Source organism: Danio aesculapii, chromosome 23 (assembly GCF_903798145.1).
Source record: "Danio aesculapii chromosome 23, fDanAes4.1, whole genome shotgun sequence".
Taxonomy (NCBI): Eukaryota; Metazoa; Chordata; class Actinopteri; order Cypriniformes; family Danionidae; genus Danio; species Danio aesculapii.
In genome coordinates this window covers 41,798,774-41,810,983 of record NC_079457.1, presented here as the reverse complement: position 1 = coordinate 41,810,983, position 12,210 = coordinate 41,798,774, and the positions used below count along the sequence as shown (strand labels likewise).

General features: G+C 40.7%; 1 protein-coding gene across 1 annotated transcript in view; it reads left to right on the top strand.

The window, feature by feature from the left end:
* The first annotated feature begins 373 nt into the window (after positions 1–373).
* Positions 374–12,210, top strand: part of lamb2l (laminin, beta 2-like) — a 79,636-nt gene continuing 67,799 nt past the window's right edge. Inside the window, exon 1 of the mRNA XM_056448767.1 lies at positions 374–470. The gene's annotated coding sequence lies outside the window, so the exon portion shown is untranslated. The remainder of the gene's footprint in view (positions 471–12,210) is intronic.

Genomic DNA, 12,210 nt, shown 5'->3' with positions numbered 1-12,210 from the left:
ATATAAACAGACGAAGTCACGTGATGATGCACGCCTTCACGTCAATTTAACTGGCTGATCTGTAGGCTGCAGTTAATGCCATACATAGATTATGCTGGTGTAGTTTTTTAAATAATAATATATTTTAAGCCTTGGCTTGAACTTTGAAATCTGCCAAACATTCACAATACATCAATGTGGTCTACAAAAACTAACGCAGAGAGACGAGAGAACTCCCGCCAAGTTATAAATGGGGGTTTGTGTTAACCTTGCCAGCTTGTGATTACTTCGAACATTACTACATTAGATAAACTTAACTACAAGCCAACATGTCGCCACCATAAACGTCGCCACACTGTCTTACCTGTTTATAATACAGTCTGAAGGAGGGAAAAGCGCGTGCCCTCCTCCAGTGGTGAGTTGTGCATGTGTGAACAGGTGGACGCGCAGCGCGCGAGAGGAGCGCCCGTGCTTATGAGAGCCGAACACAGGTAAGTGTTACAGCTATAACTTTGTACTTTGATTAATTCACAACCACTTTTAGAGCACATAGTCTTACAAAAAAGTGTTGAAGTCAAAAATGGGCAGCAATAACGCCTTTTAGACTTTTCACTTCAAGTACAATGCTGCAGATTTGCTGCTGTTTCTAAGTTAAAATAATTTATGTATGTTATTTATGTATATTATGTGTGCGTTCTGTTTTGATAAAACTAATGCGATTGATTAGCCTAACTATTGTGAGAAAGTGCATTTGTCAAAAATGTACTTTTCTTATAGGGTTGAAATGGGAACGCAAAGTCAGAAAGAAGTAAATCTAAAAATAATTTGTCTTACGAGACAGTAGATGGTGACAGTGGGACTGTAGATTGAGATCTTTTATCATAGTTTGATTCCAGTAATTAAAAGGCAAATTAAATGCATTTAGATTTAGAAATATACTCATCAATTGCAGAACTGTACATCTACACAAATGACAAAATGCAATGTGTAAATCAGCTACAGGACAAATTGCAGTTTGCCAATTGTGATCTATTTAATCAGGTATAATATTTTGGGTCCATACATGAAGTCTAAGTACTGTAATGTAGCATTTTGCAGAGAATATCTGATGCATATAATAGGCATCGGAGGATAACTGTTTTCAGGGTATACCGCGGTTTGGAAAAGTCAAGGTTTTAAAACCATCAAAGTTTTCTGTAATACCTTTCAGTAACCACAATACCGTGATATCGTGTAACCGAGATATTTTTATTCAAGGTTATCATACCGTCAGAAACTTATACCGGCCCATTTCTAGCAAATAATTAGGTCAAATGGCTCTTGTAAGAGTAGAAAATCATGGAATCATACAGTAGTAAAAGAAAACAATCATAGAATAACACGTTGTATGTTATTGATCATAAAAAAATGCCCAAACATGACTCAAGCTCAATTCTTTTCCTGCACTCTTTGGAAAAGGAGAGTTTTTACAGCTTATCACCCAATGTTCCCAAACATTTTCCGCTACTCTTCTGTATGAAAGAACAGCTCAGTTTACATTCTTATAAAGATAGTTTATCCAAAATAAAAGTTCTCTCATAATTAGTTTCAAGTAATTTGGAATAAATAAAAGATGATAGAAGAAGTGTTACCATTTATTTATTTATTTATTTATTTATTTATTTATTTATTTGTTTATTTATTTATTTATTAAAATGGAAGTCAAGAGTAACAATTGTTTTGTTAGCAACATACTTCAAAATACCTGCTTTTACATTCTGCAAAATTCATCCAGGTTTGGAAATGATGACAGAATTTTGGATCACTTAAACTTTCCCAATGTTCTGTTCAGACACAGATTGTGACAGCTGTCATTTTCATGGGAAGTCATCAGTGTAATTGGAACTAATGAGTGTAGTCTGGCTCAGGTCTTCAATTCTGACACAATAAAAGTATTGTATCCAAAAGTGGTTTACCTGTATTGATAAATCTGATTATTCACATTGAGTATGTATATATTTTTGTCCTGTTGCAGCATATTTTGAAATGCCAGAGATGTCAATGAACACTTAAAGACAAAACACTACTATAGTAACAGCTGACTTGTCACCTCTCTATACCATCATGCAATGACTTGAAAGCCCTTTCACACTGAACACGACATCAAATGAACCCTTACTTAAACATAGGGCTGCACAATATATGCAATGCAATGTTGAGTTAGGATTATAGATATACCACAAGTAAAATCACATGAGATTTGTGGAGTCACTGCAGAATTTAAGCATAATAGAATGCTTGAATTAATATAGAAAATAGAATTCATATAAATTCATTCATTCATTCATTTTCTTTTATCAGCTTAGTCCCTTAATTAATTCTCATTTTAGCCAGATTCATGCAGCCCTAGTGGACAGCCTATTCATCTGATCCACAATCAAGTGACATTGATACTTACAACGGTAATTGTTATGCAGACATTTTTTACTGATGATATTCTTTATTTTTTGCCTGTGATAATTATGAGTGAAGGGTTAAGGGTTTTCTTAATGGTTGTGGGAATCTTAATGGTTGTAAGCTGACAGTCAGACACAAGGCTACTCAAGGCACAGCTAGAGTCATAAAGCATGGGAAATTATCCCTTTTTCTGAGTACAGCTTTAATCGGCTCTCTTTTGACCTTTAGCCTCATTGCTGTGGGTGACAGTGAAGTTTAAAGAGTTCCTCGAGTCCTAGTCCTCTAAGAGAAGTTCAGGTTCTTTAGACTTTGTTTGGTGCTGATAACTACACCAGTCGAGCAACCACCATTAAAATGAATGTGAAAGTTAATGGATAGCTTTCTCCTAGTATTCTAAACTCGGTTGTGCCTAATAGATAGTAATGTCCACCTGCGAATCCTCCCTCCCCAACACTGATAACTCCTAAGATTAGTTTAAACACATGTTTTGGAAACGCTGGATTATGTCTGAATCCTCTGCAGTCATTATTCGCAGCTGTAGGAAAGGCTGTCAAAACATAGTCTTTGTATCTCACATCTCTCATGATTACGTTGCTGGCAGTTCATTCTCTCTGGAGACTTATTTAAAACGTCAGTTCTGTGATTGCATGGGATTTTTGGGGTTTTTGAAGCAGCCCCGGAATAGTCTCATCAGTCAGTTAAGATTTTGTTAACTGTCAGACATTGAAGTTCTCAAGATATGTCATAAGTGTTGGCAAATATACACAGAACTTAAAGTGAAAGTTCAACCAAAAATGAAAATTCTGTCTTTGTTTAATCATTCTATACTTGTTTCAAACCTGTTTGAGTTACTTTCTTGTTGAACACAAAGGCATATATACCAAAGAATGTTCCATTGTATATTTTTATTCCTAACATTGACATCAATGAAGGATTTTCCCAACATTGTTTCAAATATCTTGTTTTGTGTTCAACAGAAAAAAAATAGAAGTTTGCAAACACTTGAGTGTGAAAAAATTTGTGAACTATCCCTTTAAATCCTATGTGATTCCATAACAGTTAGTTTAAATGATAACTGATTTTAATATTGAGAATCGTGCAGTTTCACTTGTTTTGGAATCAGTTATGGGAGTAATGTAGCTCTTTCTGGCATTCTGAAAGGAATGCAGGGAATTGTACAGTTCCGGAATATCACTCGTCACTCCACTGAACATTCTGAAATGACCCTTCAGGTCTTTCTCAATCTTTCATTTCATGGAAGTTTAAACATGATCATCAAGTGCAACATGAGGAATTCTTTAACATGGAATCGGTTCTTTGATCATGCACATACATTATCTCCTGAGAGCCCTAATAAGGCCTCAGGATTCTCCTCGTCCCTCAAGCAGAAATGACAGGAATGTACTATTTCAAAGTGACATGAAGGCACAGCTTTGTGTGCATTGAGGGTCTTTTTTTGGGAATATCCATAAACAATTGTCAATCAGTGATCAGTAAATTAATTATTGTGAACATAATATAACATTACATACTTTGCTCCATACACAAATTCAGTACACACATTACATTGGAATGGCTCCCAAAAAGTCTCTTGGAGCAAAATCTACTGTAAGCCCAAAAGGAAGTTATTATTTTTTTTTATTGTCTTTGCAAATTTGGGGTAGTTTCAGGCAAATATTAATTAACACTTCTTAGAGATTTAATCAGATCAACAGTAGATTTTAAGTTTTTGTTGAAGGATGTTTCTGTAACAATGGGACGTGGGACAATAGCAGTTTATTTAAGAGACTAGTCAGGCAGGCAATGGTCAAAACAGGGGCAAAAAGGAGCATACAGGTAAAGAGCACAGAGCACAACAAAACAGGCAAATGATCAGGACAGGCAGCAAAACAACATCAACAGCAAACAAGAATAAATAACACGACAGGACAAAGAGGGAAAAACGATTTGAAATGCTTTGAAACAAAACTTTGTGAGAATGAGAGCAGTATATATATTCCATGTAATCAGTCTATGATGAACTTCCAGCTGTGTGTGTGCAATCATCGGTAATCCGGAACTGGTGTGTGCGAGGTGCCTGATGGGAGTTGTAGTTCATTTCTGTGACAGAATTGTAGACCGAGTGGATATTTTCCATGCTGGTGATTGCTGGTTTTTTGATTATTAAACAGGAAAACAATCAATGTCCAATTCGCCCCAAAATGCACATGCTTGATGTCCTGTCCCTAACACATCAACATGACAATATTCAGCTACAGTCATAGCACCTTACTTAAGCTTAAACTTAAGCTAAATGACTAAATGTAATCGTATGTACACTAATATAAACACAATGTCCAATCAGCTTCAAACTTCACATTTAGCAAATAAATTTACTCGTATTTTTCACATATAATTCATATCACATCTCTCCTAAGTTCAGGTAGTACCTTTTTGATACATTTATCTTTTGTCAGACAAGCAGATGAACAGTCCAACACAAACTCCTTTTAAATTTGCCACCAATCTAATTGTGTAATAATTAAGGGATAAGTGTAATAGTTAACTAAGGTAATAGTTAAGTGTAATATATAAGTGTAATTTGAATAACAGTTAACTCATTTCAGATCATTTCAATGTGTCAGAAAGTGTAGTAATTGATTGACAACTGAACTGTGTGTTTAATTAAAGTGCCGGATGTAGCTCTGTGACTGAATGTGAAGGTGAGCGCAGGTTTTAAGTTTACTCTTGGCTACTGTTTGGTCTTACTCCGGAAAAGCCAGAGGGTGAGAGCTGAAGCGGGAGCACTCAGGTTGTCTGGTTAGAGATTAACCGTGGTGATAGATGGCATTAAAAAAACCAAACACAGTAGCCAGAGTCTGCTGTGCTACAGTAAGGTTTAATATCCTGTAGAGCTGCACAATATTGAGAAAATTATGCGATATTGTTGTTGAGTACTATGATAACAAAATATAAAATTTCTCTAAAAAAAAAAAAAAATTTATTAGCTATTTGTTTAAAAAAAATGATTTATGTAATGATCACACTAAAATATACAAGTAAAAGACAATTGTTCTGATCTAATTAAATCAGGCAAAAAAAAAAAACTCGTCAACATGCAAATATTTTGACTATAAATTACTGATATTCCTGGCAGACATTTTGATTCTTATTCATTTTCCTTGTTTGTTTCTACTCCCGCCATTAATATTTATTTTCAGCTCTTAGCTCAGAGGCACTAGGCTCACCATTGGGGTCAGTCTAGCCAATAGCATAATAGCACCAACTGGGGAGGCAGGAATAAAGATAGTTTTGATTGGTTAGATTTGGAAAAATATGACAATTAGACAAACTAAAATAAGACAATTATCACATCTCTCTCCAATATGAATATTTTATGTACTGTTACTGCAATAATGATTTTTATATAAAATGTGGAGCACTAATATCCTACACCAAATGATAGATGCATACAGCAGGCATATTCTTTTTTACTAAAACTAAATGTTTTACTTATAGCCAAACATCAATGGCCCATAAAATATTATTACTGAAGGTTGAGAACCATAATTCCAAAGCTCAAGGTCTTTTGAGCTGATTTCATCTCAGTCCACCGCAGATTGGTGTGTTTACAGAATGCACAGATTATTCTAACATGCATACACAGTGCTAACTTGTTCTGTACATAGAATTATATTTCATGCAGTTATTAGAGTACATTAGATTACAGTCGTTTTACTTAAAATTTCATGTTCAATGTGTTGCTTGTTTTTTCTTTGTAATTTTGAAATGGAAAGTTTTTGAAACAACTGGTGTGTGTGAGGTGCCTGATGGGAGTTGTAGTTCATTTCTGTGACAGAATTGTAGACCGAGTGGATATTTTCCATGCTGGTGATTGCTGGTTTTTTCATTATTAAACAGGAAAACAATCAATGTCCAATTCGCCCCAAAATGCACATGCTTGATGTCCTGTCCCTAACACATCAACATGACAATATTCAGCTACAGTCATAGCACCACCTGCTGCCAACAGGAAATGTCATGTCAATGTCCTGACAAACCACCTGTAGAAAACACACTCTTTCATCTCTCGGACACTTCAACTTACACTTGCACTAGTTTTTGCACATTTGCACCAGACACTTTATTACAATCACTCCATATCATATAAAAACTGTGCATTTATGAAGTGTGCTTCACACAGGTGAGTGGGCTTGACAAACCACCTGTAGAAACACTCTTCTCTCTCTCTCAAAAAAAAAAACACTCCCCTTTCCTTACTCTAGAATTATATTTCATGCAGTTATTAGAGTACATTAGATTACAGTCGTTTTACTTAAAATTTCATGTTCAATGTGTTGACAATTTTGTTCAGCACCCAATTAGACAACTTGTGTGATCAGCTTTTATATTTCCATCTTGACATATCTGTAAAATGTTTGGATGTTCTTTAATTAGTTCATTTATTAGGTATTGAAAATTGCATTAACTGATTTCATTATGGGCATCATGGTGGCACAGTGGGTAGCACTGTCGCCTCACAGCAAGAAGGTCGCTGGTTCGAGCCCCAGCTGGGTCAATTGGCATTTCTGTGTGGCATTTGTATGTTCTCCCTGTGTTCACATGAGTTTCCTCCGGGTGCTCCGGTTTCCCTCACAGTCCAAAGACATGTGCTGTAGGTGAATTGAATAAGCTAAATTAGCCGTAGTGTGTGTGAATGCAAGAGTGTATGGGTGTTTTCCAGTGTTGGGTTGCGGCTGGAAGGGCGTCCGCTGAGTAAAACACTTGCTGGATAATTTAGTGATTCATTTCGCTGTGGCGACCCCTGATAAATAAAGTAACTAAACCAAAAAGAAAATGAATGAATAAACAATCTCATTATAAAAATCCAGGCCATTAGTTGTGCCAATTGTGTTGTGTAATTCTGCATCAACCTTCTTGCCTCTCCACAAATGCGGCTGACTTTAACTCCGACTTTAAGTTGTGTTGATGCCTGTATGATTTCACACAGCCAGTTATAGCAAACGTAAATACCATAGGAAGCAGACAAATCAGATTAATATGTGATTTCATCTCACCATACACACAAAAGTGATAAGACTCATGTGTATGAGTGTGTATATCTTTGTCTGTCTGCCGAACTGGCTGTTGAACAAGGCTTTTTTTAAAGTATTCTGCAAACATTTTGAATTGTCACGTTTGAACATGTTTTAAAACTAAAAACCAGTCCTGTCTTTTTTCATATAACATTGTATGTTGCACAAGTTCAGTGTAACACATTCAGTTTCCTTACCTGATACACACACACACACACACACACACATATATATATGTATATATATATATATATATATATATATATATATATATATATATACACACACACATATATATATATATATATATACACACACACACACACACATACATATATATATATATATATATATATATATATATATATATATATATATATATATATATATATATATATATATATATATATATATATATATATATATATATATATATATATATATATATATACACACACACACACACATATATATATATATGTATATACATACTGTTATGAAGCGGACAGGAGACAGAGGTAAGGAAACGTTAGGGTGTTTATTAAATGACAACAAGGAGCACATGAAGGATAGCCAGGAGGATCAGGAATGATGTTGGGGTCTTTTCCTCCGTGGCTGGGTAACAGGAATACACGAGGATGGACAGCACACACCAGATACAGCTGACAGAGGATGACACAGACTTGGAAGGACTGGAAGACAGGACGATTCGGGAGGACCAGGAAGACTAGGAGGAATACAAAGAGAACAGGTAAGTAAATCGTTTGTTTTAGCTGAGGATGACTACGCTGAGTGGTCGCTCAGTTGTCCGCTTTCGTCGAGACGAGCCCGGACAATGAGCGACTGGAGTGCTGTGCTTTTATCTGGTGCTCGTGAATGTGATGCAGCTGTGTGCTCATTAGAAGTCAGGTGATGGTGATCTTCGTGAGTGGGGGTCGTGAGAGCCTGACCAATCCATGACAGTACCCCCCTCCCCAGGGCCCGCTCCTGAGGGCCGACACCTCCGACGCCGTGGTGGTCTCCCTCTGCCTCTAGGCGCTGGGAACTCAGGGTGGCTCTCATGAAACTCCACCATGAGACTAGGATCGAGAATATCAGCTCTGGGAACCCATGTCCTTTCTTCGGGGCCGTACCCTTCCCAGTCCACCAGGTACTCCAACTGGCCACCACGACGTCGGGAACGCAAGATCTCCTTCACTGCGTAGACGGCTCCTTCTTCTAGGAGCAGTGGAGGAGGGGGTTCCTCTTCGTGGTCAGGCTCTGTGGAGGGAAGAACAGGATCGTGATAGGGTTTCAGGAGTGATACGTGGAATGTAGGGTGAATACGGTAGTGAGAGGGTAATTGTAGTTTGTAGGTGACGGGGTTAACCTGTTCCACGATGGTGAAGGGACCAACAAATCGGGGACTTAACTTGCGAGAGGGCAGTCGCATGCGTATGTCCCGGGTGGATAGCCACACCTTTTGTCCGGGTGTGTATCTGGGTTCTTCAGACCTTCTCCTATCGGCGGTTACCTTGCTTCGACGGACTGCCCTCTGCAGATGTTGATGAGCCTCGTCCCAGACTCTCTCGCTCTCCCGGAACCAGTGATCCACTGCGGGGACATCAGATGGTTCGCCATCCCAGGGAAAGAGCGGTGGTTGGAAGCCCAGGACGCACTGGAATGGCGTGAGTCCGGTGGAGGGTTGCCGCAGTGAATTTTGGGCATATTCTGCCCAGCCCAAATACTGGCTCCAGGAGTTCTGGTGACCACTGCAGAAGGTCCTCAGGAACCGTCCCACCTCCTGAATCTTCCTCTCTGTCTGCCCGTTGGTTTGGGGATGATATCCAGAAGAGAGGCTGACGGCCACACCTAGGAGCTTGAAGAAGGCTTTCCATAGACGTGAGATGAACTGTGGACCTCTGTCCGACACAATATCTTCTGGAATACCAAATGACCTGAAGACTTGATTAAAGATATTGTCGGCAGTTTCAAAGGCTGTGGGAAGACCTTTCAGAGGGATTAGTTTGACAAACTTTGAGAATCTATCTACTATGACTAGAATACAGGTATTACCTTCTGACGAAGGGAGGTCAGTGATAAAGTCCACTCCTAGGTGTGACCAGGGACGGTTCGGAATCGGCAAGGGATGGAGCTTTCCAGCGGGTAGATGACGTGGGCTCTTGGATTGGGCACAGTCCTTACAGCCCTGAACATATTGCCTCACATCCCTTGCCATGTTTGGCCACCAGAATCGTTGGGATACTAGCGAGAGAGTATTGTTGATCCCTGGATGTCCAGTGCCTAGCGAGGTATGTAAGGAGTGGATCAGATCTACCCGGTGTTCAGGTGGTATGAACTGCCGATGAGGAGGGCATCCCGGCGGAGCAGGGGCTTCCGGAGTGGCAACGACTGGAGGAGCGTTCCAGGTGATCGGACAAATGGAGATGTGTTCGGGAAGAATCTTCGTTGGGAGTTCTTCATGATCGTGATGCTCGTGTAAACGAGAGAGAGCGTCTGCTCTTAGATTCTTGGGTCCTGGACGATAGGAAATGGAGAAATCAAAACGTGAGAAGAAAAGTGACCATCTGGCTTGACGTGGACATAGTCTCTTGGCCTCTTTGATGTATTGGAGGTTTTTGTGATCTGTGATCACCTGGAACGGATGTTTGGCTCCCTCCAACCAGTGACGCCACTCCTCCAAGGCTAGCTTGATTGCTAGAAGCTCCCTGTCTCCTATGCTGTAATTCTGCTCCGCCGGGCTCAACTTCCGAGAGAAATAGGCACAGGGATGCAGTCGGGGCGGTGTATCATGATGTTGAGATAATACTGCCCCGACGCCGGTGGTGGATGCGTCCACTTCCACCACGAAAGGAAGATTTGGGTCAGGATGAGTCAGGAGTGGGGCCCTTGTGAACTCCTTCTTAAGAAGGCGGAAGGCTGCGGCTGCTTCTTTGGTCCACTCCAGTCCTTTGGGTTTACCCTTGAGGAGATTAGTGAGAGGTGATGTAATCCTGCTGTAGTCCTTGATAAACCGTCTATAAAAGTTAGCAAACCCAAGAAACCTCTGGAGCTCCTTAATGGAAGTGGGTTCTGACCAGGATAGAACAGCCTCAATTTTCTTCCCATCCATACGTATACCGGTTTGGTCAATGATGTATCCCAAGAAATGAATCGACTTCTGGTGGAATGAGCATTTCTCCGCTTTGAGGTAGAGGTGATGTTCTCTCAATGTGTGTAGGACCTCCGCAACGTGTTGGCGATGTTCGGCCTCACTCCGGGAGTAAATGAGGATGTCATCTATGTACACTATTACACAGTGGTGAAGAAACTCCCGGAGGACTTCATGAATGAAGTTTTGGAATACGGAGGGGGCGTTGACCAGACCGTAAGGCATGACCTCATATTCATAGTGGCCAGTAGGGGTCACGAATGCTGTCTTCCATTGGTCCCCCTCACGTATTCTTATCAGATTATACGCGCTGCGGAGGTCCAATTTAGTGAAGACTTTAGCTTCTCGGAGCTGTTCCAAAGCGGCTGGTACCAGAGGAAGGGGATATCGGTATTTTACTGTACCGTTATTTAGGACCCTGTAGTCGATGCATGGACGCAGCCCTCCGTCCTTCTTGGCCACAAAGAAGAAGCTTGAGGCGGCTGGTGATTTTGAGTGACGTATGTACCCCTGACTCAGAGCCTCCCTTATGTAATCTTCCATTGCCTGATTCTCTGGAAGCGAGAGCGGGTAGATCCTACCTCTTGGCAACTGGGCATCTGGAACTAGGTCGATCGCGCAGTCCCATGGCCGATGCGGCGGTAGCTGGGAAGCTCTCTTGGGGCAGAAGACATCATGAAAGGAGCTGTACTCCTTAGGAATGTGGATAGACTGCTTCTCAGGAGGGCTCTCGACCGATGTTGCAAACAAAGAAATGGGGTTCCGACCTTGAAGAGGGAGATTTGGAAAACAGGCAGGTGTACATCCAGATCCCCATTTCTTTATCTCTCCTGTGCCCCAAGAGATGATGGGATCGTGCTTCACCAGCCACGGGCGCCCTAGAATGATGTCCATATTTGCACCCTCCAGAACCAGAAATTGAATCCTCTCTTGATGTAACAACCCCACTTGAAGAAGGATGTCTTCGCATTGTCGATGGATACGGGTCGAAGATCGAGTGCACTGGGTTATCGGTTGTATCTGGTATATATGCGAGGACGCTCAGTACGGAGGTGGAGTTGACGACAGAGGGATTGGGAGATGAAGTTCCCTGCTGACCCGGAGTCGATGAGGGCTGTGACAAGGAGAGAAATAGAGGCAGTAGTTATTTGTACGGTGGTAGTAAGTGGTTTACATTGTTCAATATTCGTACTGAATACACTCACTGAAGTCCGAATGGGACGAAGGGGACACTCCATACGGGTGTGTCCACTGACACCGCAGTATAGACACAGACCCCGGGTCAGCCTCCTCTGTCGTTCCGCTGATGTCAGTCTTCCAGACTCTATTATCATGGGTTCTGGTTCTGGAGAGGCTGTTGACTCAGGCGATTGGAGGAGTGCAGACGAGGGGGTGATGGTGTCCTGTTGATAGGAACGGAGACGATCGGAACATCGGAGAGAATGTTGGATGAATCTCTCCAGACCCATTGTATCATCTAATGTGGCCAGTTGGATTCGGAGAGTGGGTTCCAAGCCGAGCCGGTACGTGGTCAACAACGATCTCTCATTCCATCCACTTGCAGCTGCT